This window comes from Etheostoma spectabile, chromosome 15 (assembly GCF_008692095.1).
Source record: "Etheostoma spectabile isolate EspeVRDwgs_2016 chromosome 15, UIUC_Espe_1.0, whole genome shotgun sequence".
In the NCBI taxonomy this organism is placed as follows: domain Eukaryota; kingdom Metazoa; phylum Chordata; class Actinopteri; order Perciformes; family Percidae; genus Etheostoma; species Etheostoma spectabile.
The window spans coordinates 4,244,850-4,252,602 of record NC_045747.1 but is presented as its reverse complement, the minus strand read 5'-3'; the positions used below and the strand labels follow the sequence as shown (position 1 = coordinate 4,252,602).

Sequence of the window (7,753 nt, the reverse complement as noted above, 5' to 3'; positions counted from 1 at the left end):
TCCTGTTCTGCAGAAACATAAAACATTGAACGAGGTTACAGCACGTCGAGACAGAAACATTTGCACAGGACATCGACATGGACTAGACAGATTCGGTCAACTATCACAACAATACAGTTTCGGATCAGGCACCGTTTAGGCCCTGGCAACGTTTTAAAAGCATTGATTTATCACCGGTATTGGTAAAAACTCAAACAATACCCAACCCTAATTATGAGCAACACACACACACGCACACACACACACATACACACACACACATACACACACACACACACATACACATACACACTCGGTTATTTGTCAAGTAGTAAGGAAGAAATGTCAATTCCACGCTTCACTCTTCCCTTTTATCAGTTGTTAGTGGTTGTATTGCCACTGTGTATTGGCTGGCATGCGGGTTTCTCTACAAACACACACACACACACACACACACACACACACACTTTCAAGACTCAAAGTAAAATCAAAAGAAGAGATCATTTGGTGCGACTCGCAAATTTGACCAATCACCACAACGTTTCCGCAAATTTGACCAATAATCGGAGTTTCCCGCGACTTCAACCAATCCCAGCAGTTCCAAGTGTACTCTGAGAGCCACTGACCAAGCGGCTCGCTTGCCGCTGTCCTGGCACCTACCACAGGCCGGCCACAGACTTGCCACTGTTCTGACAACCTCTCGCACTTGCCACTGGGGTGCCAATACCACTCAGAGAATCTCGCTTTCTCTGACATTGCAATGTGTAGTTGTGTGTGTGCGTGCGAAATTCTTAAAACAGAGATGAAACGTTAAGGGAGAAGAGAGCACAGAGAATAATAGAAACCCAACAAAAACATGGGAGGAGAGCACAGCAAGACGAGACAGAACGCTGGGTAGGCAGCAAGATGGAAAGGTGTACCAGCGTTTGGCAGATGCTGTCCTTAAAAAGACATAGTCAAACATGTCCACCTGTGAAAGAGGAATAATTGTTTACAAAGAGAAACTGTGATTCCTTATGAATTTTACAAAGCAAAATATTTTTGTCCTCACTGGGACTTTTGTTCCAGATCTATTCAGTGACGCGTTTGCCTTTGAGTATGCAGTGGCTGTAGATTTATCAAGTTTCGGCCTTCTTTTGAGCAATATCTGTGTGTATTTCATGCACCCATTCATTTGGCAAGGGCAATACTGTGGGCAATTATAAAGCACTGTGGAAGGGTCACAGAGAATAACATCTCACACTGACTCATTAACATTTCATACTGTACCAAGCATTAGTTGTTTGGATGGATGACAGCCCAAAACTGTCTGGTTACATAATCACAGAGCGTTAACGCAGAATTTCAAGATGAATAATGAACTAGCTTTAAAAGCAAGTCAACAGCAGCCGCAATGGGTTTATTTGTATTTTTTAAATACAACAGTAGAACTGCTTCTGCACCGCGCCCCAACAAATGTTCAGGATTTACTTCTAATTATATTATTGTAGTGTGTGGAAATACACATATAAGAAATGTGTTAAAGGAAAGCGTCTATCTTTTTAGTCCACTCATATTTGCCTATTCCATTTTTCCACTTAGAATAATAGTGGGTATCACAAAGTTTGTATATGATAGTGTGTATTTTTCTTTCTAGTAAGAAAATGTTGCTGACAATTTACAAAAGGTTAATGCATCAGTCCCCTAAGCTAAGCAATTGATTCCAGAATTTTATTTTGTGTCCAAAACACTGACTAAGCAGACTGATCTCATAAAATGGTGCATGTACAACATGCCAATTTGTATGCCATTATTGGCGTGTTGTCAAGACGCATACTTGCTTTTTAGCGTGTTTATCAATACCATTTATCCTCCATTAACCTACATTACCATGCGATAGCGTGTGAATTTACGCCGTAGCGAGTAGGATGAAAAGTTGAAAATCTTGCGTAGAGAGGTTGGTCAGGGTGGTGGATGGTTATTACACGGGACTTTCACCCAGGAGACCGGGGATTGTGTTGTGTGTAACGTTTCCTAAACTCAAACTTGGTACTAAAGCCAACCACGTTCTTCTTTTCATAAATCCCAACTGGTTCTTCTACTCCTTCACCCAACCATGTGTCCTGTGTCCTAAAATCCACCGTTGCTTTCTTCTCGCGATAACACGGCAAGAGGCGATAACATGCCAAGCGACATGTTTTTTAATGTCTGCTGTATACAGCGTAGACATACACATGGATAGCTCAAAATGTCTACTGATAACACGCCACTTGGTTTAAGAAAGTTGGCGTGTATGTAAACGCAAAGTCATGACGTCATGTTGGACTAAGAGCTTAACTTTTGTTCAATAGTTGTCTCAATTATCTTTCAAATTCAACTGTACGGCTGCATAAGAGAACTTACTCTGGCTATAAAAATAATAGATGTGTGTGTGTGTAAGAGAGGGAGATTGAGGAAGACAGCGAAAGGGAAGAGGAAGAGACCGTTACTTAACTAGTGCTGACATCTGCAAGCCTTTTTCTATTAGGATCTGATTAGGGGAGGAAGCACGGACTGCAGGTGCTATGATCGAGATGAAAGAGAGTTGGAGTGGAGAAAAGTGTGTGTGTGTGGGGGGGGGGGGGACTGTAAATTGAGAGAGAACGAGATGAAGAGAAAAATGTCCGCTCTGTTTCCAGGTTTAGAACAGGAGAAATTTCCCACAGGGTCCCAGCAATGCCAGGCTTTTGCCCTTCAGCATCACGCAGTCAAAGGTACTGTCAAGTACTGAGCGATAAGTCAGAATTCTTGTCAATGCACTTTCACTGAAATTCGAACATGATGTAATGTACAAATGAATATTACCACGCAAAGCATCATTAAAAACTAAAAACTTTTAGATTTAAAAATGTGAAAACGCATTTATGATGTAATGCAAAAGTTTATTTAATTGATCATAAATTCAAATGAATATATACAGTATATGTATATCTTTTTGTTTTGTTTTTCACTCTGTGGTAGGCTACACCCCAAACCACCTCCCCCCCCCCCACCCCCCACAGTGACTAGAGGACTCACTCCTCGTTACTCTAAGGAACCGAGAGGGGTCATCCAGTCTCTTTGGTAGAGAGAAAGACGAGGAAAACAAACAAGCATGCAAATGGAAATCATCAACCTCATTTTCAGTTATACTTCGATTAATTGATTTATTTAATTCAATTTTAAGGTTTAAGTACAACACAAACACAAGCATTTTTTCAAGAGCAAGTTTACATTGTTTGTTTTACTCCCTTAAAAAAAATATCATGGTTCAGTGGCTGATTCTTGCTCCCACTGCAATATCCTGTGATCTGCTAAATATTGTAGTTTCAAACATTGAATAAAACAGGGATCACGTTGTGAAGTTCAACAACAGGTTCAAGCACTGTCAATTGCATTGAGCAGAGCTGAATACAGAGAATTGTTGGTGTCTAAGACTATCACTTCTTTCACAAATACGGATCTTACCTGTGCAATAGAGATATTTTGGAAACAAGGCAAGTATACATGCACGCACACATTTTGCATGATGTTCACACGTAAAAACAGGCAGAAACTAACCTATCCTCACTGATTTATGCACAGATGCACTCATGCAAGACAACATCTGACATTTGAGGCCTTCTTCCAAACTGTTGTTTCCTGAAGTGATTTGTGGTTGTTTTATAGAGCCGTGGTAGCAGATTGCTGTGATGTAGGGCTCATTCATCACTGTCAACATAGACACTCACACACAGAGTAGACAACAGACAAGCATAACCACACTTACTCTGACAAACATACACAAGACAGAATGCAGTTTTAATTCATCTTGAACTGTTTCCACTTTCTCTTTTTCTTTCATCACAGGGAGGTCAGGGCCAGATGTTGACCCAATAAAGCTAGTTGGGTTATTAATTTCTCGATAAAGGGCACTTCAACTGTATAGCTCTTTGCCATCACAAGGCTTTGAAAAGGTTTTAGTTGAATGAAGGCAAATCTTTATACTCATACCACAAAAAACAGCAGAGTGTAAATTGTAATTTTCCCATTAAGGATCAAGAAAGAGTATACATTTTTATTGTAAATTAAATTAACCACTTTGCCTTGACTAATAACAGCAGTGCTAGCCACCATTATGGCTCAGCCACAAGAGCCGTGTGCAGCCTGAATGTCAATCAAACCCTGGTGAGAGCCGGTGGACGAAATCTCAGCCCACACTTTTTTTTCAGTATTTTTGAGTACAACCCCCTTCAAAAATGTTTGGTTTGTGAGACAGCCACTGTTTTAGCAAATGTTTCAACATGAAGGGAAGCATTATGTGACTTTGTATTTATTTAGAAATGGCATTGGGTTTATAAAAGTTGGCAGGCTGACATGGGATCTGTCTTATAATGTCACCGACAGAAGACAGACCAATGGTGCCCGGTTAAGTTTGAATCATAAGGGGAGAGCCGTTCTTGGATTCTAAGTAATGCTGTGAGATATATACGCTGTGAGAGCAACCACCTGTTTTAGCATATGGTAGCGCCATAGCCATGTTAGCTCACAATGTGTTTACATACATTCCTATTTCCTGTGTGTTTGTGTTCCGCACCCAGACAGAGATGGAGATTAAGAGGTCTGGCATCCTCATGCATTTAGTTCAGTCAAATCAGGAAATTGAAGAATAGCACGCTTATTATGAAGTAAGACTTGCTACCCCATAACCTCATTCTGAGAAATACATGAGTGTCATTAAATAAACTCAAAATGAACACTTGGACCTGATTGGATTATGTGATTTGGAGTGTGTGTGTGTGTGTGTTTGTGTGTGTTAAGTAGATAATAGAAGCCCAGACACAGTCTGACTGACTCTGCCCCTGCTCTGATCTTCCCATCACATAATCTCTATTGACTGCACAACATCATCACGCGCACTTGTGCATACAAGTGTGTGTAGTGTACGCATGTGTGTGTATATGTGCATGTTTGCTTTGTTTACTTCCTCCCAATGTCTGTAGGCAGAGCCAAACAACACTTCCTGTCTCACTTGCATACATGCGTGCGCACACACACACGGTCATCGGCACTGATTTGGTGCGACAGGGTTGTAATTTTTAGCTGTGCTGACTCTCTGGGCTTCTCTCCCTCTCCCTCTTCCTCCCTCCTACCCCTTTGGCTTACGATCACAGAGTGGTGTACATCAACCGCTGCCTCCAGCAGTGTCTGTTTGTGTGTGTGCATATGTGTGTGCATATGTGTGTGCCTGTGTTTGTGTGTGTGTGTGTGTGTGTGTGTGTGTGTGTGTGCGCGCTTGTAGTTGCCATTTTACCATGCAGTTTCTCCCAGTGTTAGGTCACAGAGTCAAACTAAGGATAAGACTCCTTCCCTAATACATTGCAAAATCTCTTCATGCACAGACACACAGACCTGAACATTGCCCCAGTGTGCTGCAGAGATTTGAATGTGAGTACAGCACACTCAAATCTCTCGTTACACAGCTGCACTCTCTAGATATGCTTGACAGACATTTTCTACCATTTTATTTTCATTTTGATTAAGATTTTCATCCAATTTTCTTGTCTTTCTACTGCTAAAAGATGCATGCTATTTATGATTTTGTTTTAACTTTGCTTGTGGGGAAACAACCTTGTTCTGGTTCTTCACCGAATCTCAAGATTATCCCATCAGTGTTGTACACATGATCTTAGTCTTCACTCTTTGTTTACTACGCTTTTCCAGGTATGATATATCATCAACTAATCCAGTTCAGGACTGAATAAAATGCATACTAAATATGGTTAATAATTATGGCATGCTCACGTAGCGGACAGGGAAAGCAGCCAGCCAATAGGAGAGCTCATGGATAATGTCACCGTTATGTTAATAAACTGCAAACAGCCTGTTTTAATTAGAGCATGTGAAGCCCTGAAAACATCCCCTTTTAAACATCAGAGAAATTATCATAGGGCACAGGGCATTGGAGGTACTTGCAATATAATTTTGTGAAAAGGTGTTGTCTTTCGTGTAAAGCTGTGTTCTTCTAATAGGGTATGAAATTGTTTTATTCAGATGGAAAGTGTGCCCTAAAAAAAGGCATATCAGAGAGGTTTATTCTTGATTTTAATGTTCTCTTAATAAGACATGCGGCCCAGGAGCTCTGTGAGGAGACATGGTTTTGTGAATTTGTGGAGTTTTTGTGTATTCTTTGTACACTATAGATTATTAAACCATAGTATTTATATGCCACAGGTAAATCTCAAACTTGGGATTTTAAAGGTCCATCACATGTTTTGGTCCAAGGCCAGTTGTCTGTGTGATATAGCAGTAGGTATGTAGGTATGTGTGCAACATAAGTGTTATATTTATTCATGTTCATATAGTGAGGTTACAAAGGGTCTGCAGGGAATTAATAACTTAGAACTTAGAAAATTTAGATTGTTTTAAAATACTGAATCTGAGGAAAATGTTTGTATTTATTGATTAGCTTGCAATTAGCAGTGTTCATTTGCTCAGACATGAGCACAGAGCAGGAATAAGAGAAAGTGCCGCAACAGGTGATGTTACTTATGTTTCTCGTTAAAATCCTGACACCTCAGGCCTTATAGATGAAATGTGTTTCTCTGCATGTGTGTGTGTGTGTGTGTGTGTACATACTTCATCTCTGTGTCACTAAATAATGACTCTGTCTGAGCTGCGTACCCTCTGGGCTCTCCTGTCTGCCCACAAATCCACTCGCACACACACTCACGCGCACACACACACGCACACGCACGCAAACACCCAAACACAAACATAAACATAAACACAAACACACACACACACCACTCTGGCTGGCTGATTCTTAAATGTCAGATGACTTCACTCTTGGAACAACATTTACTGAGCCCAGTTTCTGTCTCTTTCTTTCTGTGGTAAGTAGCTAAAAGAATCTAAATGAATCAGTCAGTTAAAACCTACTGTACATATTGTGTGTTTGAATGATGACTCTGCAGTCTGCAGCTTTACAGTACATTGTAGTTTTCACTTCTTACAAGCATGGATACCTATTATCTTCTGCAGCAGTGCCCTTCATCCCAGTTACACACATTCACACTTGGGAGATGACGTTGAACCACGTTACCCAAAGTGCTATTCAGTAGGCCCCTTCCCTAATTCACCTTCCACACCTACAGTCCCCCAGCAGCTGTGAGATAACATTCTGGCCACTAGATTGCTTTCTTTATAGAGCCTCTTAGCTGCTGCTGTACCTCATGCTTTGCAGAGTCAGATAATAACTGTTGATAAATTTCATTTTAAAGCTGCACCGGGACACTTCATGGTGCAGTTATCACACTCACTTATGATTTATACAGAAGGACAAGGAAGGGACAAGAGAGGAAAAAGATCTCATGCTCAAAAACATAAAAACTTGATTATTTCGATGCGGCAAGAGAATTTGGTATCTTTAAAGCTGGTTTGAGTCATGGTTTCTGCTGCATTCTAAATGATCTCTGAATTTAATAGTAGTTATAAAAAGTTGGTGGAGTTTTGGTGTGTCATGGGTAATTGCGGCACTCCTGAACACACTTCAGGAAACATAAAGTCGAGAAATGAGATTAATTAATTAAACAAAAAGTAAATCAACAAAATGCCAACATTTAAAAGAATAGAATTATCCAGCATCTATGATTTTAGAATTCTAATTATGTTATGAAACGCTAGAAGAGACCGTCAATTTTGGGGAGGTTTGGTCAGTCTTTTACTTAACCCTTTCCTTGCACCAACACATACCTTCCTGTGTGTGTGAGACACACACACACACACACACACACAC

At 40.5% G+C, this 7,753-nt stretch overlaps 1 long non-coding RNA gene across 1 annotated transcript in view; it reads left to right on the top strand.

Moving 5' to 3' along the window:
• The window catches only part of LOC116703078 (uncharacterized), a 10,482-nt gene that overhangs the window by 183 nt on the left and 2,546 nt on the right, over positions 1-7,753 (top strand). Inside the window, exon 2 of the long non-coding RNA XR_004335331.1 lies at positions 4,025-4,038. This is a non-coding gene — a long non-coding RNA (uncharacterized LOC116703078). The remainder of the gene's footprint in view (positions 1-4,024; positions 4,039-7,753) is intronic.